Source organism: Helianthus annuus, chromosome 9, assembly GCF_002127325.2.
Source record: "Helianthus annuus cultivar XRQ/B chromosome 9, HanXRQr2.0-SUNRISE, whole genome shotgun sequence".
In the NCBI taxonomy this organism is placed as follows: domain Eukaryota; kingdom Viridiplantae; phylum Streptophyta; class Magnoliopsida; order Asterales; family Asteraceae; genus Helianthus; species Helianthus annuus.
In genome coordinates this window covers 132,183,323-132,187,463 of record NC_035441.2, presented here as the reverse complement: position 1 = coordinate 132,187,463, position 4,141 = coordinate 132,183,323, and the positions used below count along the sequence as shown (strand labels likewise).

Here is a 4,141-nt window from a genome sequence, read left to right as displayed (position 1 = left end):
TGTAACGCCCGTCTGGTTTTATTAATATTTTAATAAAAGATACAAATTTTTATGCTAAAATGTGTCTTTACAAAACTTGTTATACCAACATTCCCAAATGATTACAACATTTCAAAAACAAGTTATAAGTGTTTACATAATTCACTTATATCAACACAAATCAAGATTTGACGCGGAAGCTTCATTTAACGTGTGTTCGGTTCTTGCTCGCCGCTTGATCTTCATCCGGATTAGGTCCATCTTCACCTACGGTCAAAACCATGTAAATAATTAGTTTTGACACTTTAATAATCGAGTATAAACAAGTTCCGTGCTTAACGTAACAAAACAAGAAATTATTTTTTTTTGTTTTCAGCCCCTTCACCCGGCCGTGTCAAAAAGTCACCCGGCCGTGTCAGTTAACATATATTTTTCATAGCCCAGCCACCCGGCCGTGTCAAAAAGTCACCCGCCCGTGTCAACTCTGCACGTCTATTTTTCATTAGTTCTTACCGAAACGGACATAACTCTCTCGTTTTTAATCCGTTTTACACGATTCTTTTTCCTACGCGTCCGTAATTTAATTCTCCATCATATGGAGTTAAAATCCGACATCCGGATTAACAAAAATTTAAGACTTTTAAATCTTTGGCCTATTACCCTTTTTACCAAATTTTGACTCGTTCGTGATTTTATCAAACAAACATGCCTATTTGATATTTAAACCCATGAACTTCATAATTTCAATATCTCCTATTATATTAGGCTCAAAATCACGGGTTTGTATACCTTCTTTAACCCGTTTTGACTTAGAAGCTTATTTTGACCCGTTAAGGGTATTTAAGCACTTTTACCGCATAATTCATACCCATTCACTTCTAGCATTGTACTTCCATATTATTTATCAATTTATCTTCTACCACAACTATATGTGTGGAGGATTTAATGTGGAGATCTATTTATTCCGAGTTTTACCCCTCGGATTATCATTTTACGGCAAAGACTCATATAGAGTCATTTGACCCAAAGATTCACATATTTCACTTTTTATACTTAATACAAGTATCTATTTGGTTACAAAACTCATTTCTAAGCAACCTTTAGGGATCGTTTGCTTAATTTCACTTATAAGAGCATTTTGGTCACTTTTACCCCTCCTATTACGACGAAGGACCTTTAAAGCCATGTTCGACCAAAATCTCACTTTTAAAACTATAATCTTGTTTAGAAACCATTATATTTCTAAAATACCATAATCATGACCCAATTTATTTGGTTTACCTTAATGATAACCGAATATCTATATTTTATCCTTGTCTAACACTTATAGAACCTCAAGTTCTACATGACGAGTTGAATCATTATACAAACCTGGCTCGGATCAATATATTGACCCGTTTCGATACCTTGCCTTAGTAGCCGCTAAGTAATAGCGATGTCAACATTCAATCGATATTTATTCCTCTAATCATACAACTCGACAAACCATTAGTCGATATTGTCAAAGGGTGATATTTTCACCTTTTGACCCGTTTGGTCTAAATGACCGTTTACTTTTGCGTGATGGATTTATCATCATCTCGTCTACATGACTTGTACCGGTTTACACCGTACGGTCAATTTTCCTTATAAATCTATTTCTTGATCATTTTGACCCCTTTATATCTTACGCCATAAAGTGTCCTTCAAAACTAACGGTTATCGTCAACTAGTGACCACCTTACCGTTTAACCCTTATTAATTGTATTGATTTACCTTACAAGGTAATCATTTAGAACTCGTTATTTATTAGTCATTGCATGACTAAATGATCTTATTAGCTCTTTTTAATCATTCAACATGGTTTATCATTAATGTCTTTTGTTCCGAACCGCACATGACGGGTCAAAACATCATAAGTCAAATATGACTTTTGATTATTCATAATCTATAAAACCAATAGTTGTTAATAAAAGGTGTAAGCTTTAACTTACCTAGTATCCGGATTATGCTCTTTTCCGCGTATACGATCCGTTTGACCCGCTTCTTTCCCCAAGCCTCCATCTAGCTTGTCAAGAGTCAAACTAGCATCATAATTCGTAAGATGGTTAGATTAGTCATCATTATTATGACTAGTTCATCTTACGGACTTTATGTCGAAACTTCTATTCGACTTCATCATAGGTTAGTTCGACTTTCTAAAGTCAACTACCTTTAATCATATAATATGCACGATTAAGGCAAATCAACATTATGATTAGAACCCGTTTTATCCCATATCTCATGTGATTAGTCAAGCTTGCCAATTACGCGTTTCACTTGAATTTCACCACTTTACTTCTCATTTAGGCATTTTAACAAACACCTAATGGGCATTCTTTTATAGAATTTAACAATCAAACTTATGGCTACCTATCTTGCCAATTTCAACATCTTTTACTAGAAGATCATCAAATTCATGGTTAAATGTCAAGATTAACTTCATAAAGTTTAAATAACACTAGTTTGACAATCATGGTTCTAGTGTTCATCATGTTTCTACAAAACCCATTTAAACACCCATAATGTATGATCATGAACTTTATAATTTCAACACTAATTCAACTAGTTATTGACTAGGGTTTACTCCTAGACATGATTTCATCCTAAATTCATCCAAACTTTAATCATGCAAGCCAAATTTTCGATTTCATATGTTCACCAAGAATTCAAGATGGAACTAAATAATGAAATTTGGCATACCTTATGATCCCTTCATCGAGGTGATCATGAATTCGTGCTTGGATTTCGATTTAGGTTGGATTTACCCCTTCAATTTATTGATTTTATGCTTGTTAGGGTTTGAGCTTGAGAGCCCTTCTTGGCTCCTGTGTTTTGTACGACCAGAACACACACAAAGGTGTGTGTTTTGGTGTTTTTAGTTTTAATTAATAAAAACTCATTTTCTCATCTTAACCATTTTAGTCCCTCTACTTTACCCATGTTTATAAAGGTTACTACATCAAGTTCCCTCTTTATTTTAAAACACTAGACTAACTAGGTTGATATTCCTAGTTATTTAGTGGGTTATGGGAGTTATAACCTGTTTTATTTTAAGTCTCGTTAACTCGGACTTCTTATAAACTTACTCCCTTAAAAGCTTTTATTCACGTTGTATTTAATATTAGGATTATTCCTTTAAATCCTAATATTTTTGGGTTAAATTTTACCACTAACGGTATTTCACCCGTCTTTCAGTATTAACGGAGTTTGATTACTAATCCCATTTTCGGGGTGTTACAAGTCTACCCCCCTTAAAGAGCTTTCGTCCTCGAAACCTTTTCTTACATAATTCATTGAGTCTAAACTCGATGTATTCGATCCGAGAAATCTTTTAAACATTACTTATACTTTTAACCATTCGTTAGTATTACCAGAAAAGTATGGTAACATCTTTTTGGTTACTAATTGTTTACATATCTCATACGACTTAGTGCAACTTGAAATAACGTAATCTCGTTATTTCCACTAGTTTAGTTAACTTAGCGATATCCATTGCTTTCATGTACTATCGAATTCTTTATGAATCCGTTACTTTGACCCGTTTAAAGGTCTTTAGTGAAATCTTTCACTTTTTGCAACAATTTCTTTTGTTTTCAAATTTATTTATTCGGTTCGATTATACCGAATCCACTGCTTACTGTTATTTGATTTGCATATATTCTTATTTGGTTATGTCCCATTACCGGGCTCATTACTCTTTTGCATTTAACGTTACCTTTATCCTGCTTGCGTTTACTCATGCCGTTCGGCATGATATTATATTCGACCCATTCAAGTTTGAAATAGTTGAACATAATTTATTCAAAATTTCTATTTACATTATCTTGTCGTCTTTTAGTTACGACTCAAAACCCGAGTCTTTTAACTTTCCATCCGAGTTCCCGTTTCTCAGTCTACGCATGTGTTTAATTCTTACCCATCAACCGGGTGTTTTACCGAAGTCGTTATTATTGCAACCCTCCCGGTATGCATTAAGACCTCGCTTCACTTTTATATTCCGACCTTGTCTTCAAATTTGACGTTTTACAAGAACGACCCGTTTAGAGACATATTCGCATTTTCCGGGTTTGAGTGTAAGTGCACTCCCTCCCAATGCATATCTTGATCATTCTACATGCTTATATTCTTCGGGTTCGAGTGT

The 4,141-nt window shown here is 34.2% G+C and overlaps 1 long non-coding RNA gene across 2 annotated transcripts; it reads right to left on the bottom strand.

Moving 5' to 3' along the window:
• Positions 1–2,898, bottom strand: LOC110878712. 2 transcript variants are annotated; one of them, XR_002558164.2, is made up of 4 exons: positions 2,701–2,898; positions 1,953–2,042; positions 1,351–1,441; positions 1–246 (listed from the first exon to the last, which is right to left on the bottom strand). It is a non-coding gene; the product is annotated as an uncharacterized LOC110878712 (long non-coding RNA). The 2 variants fall into 2 exon arrangements; XR_004867272.1 differs by lacking the exon at positions 1–246 and having other exon boundaries at positions 683–1,441; positions 2,701–2,889.
• Between the last annotated feature and the right edge of the window lie 1,243 nt (positions 2,899–4,141).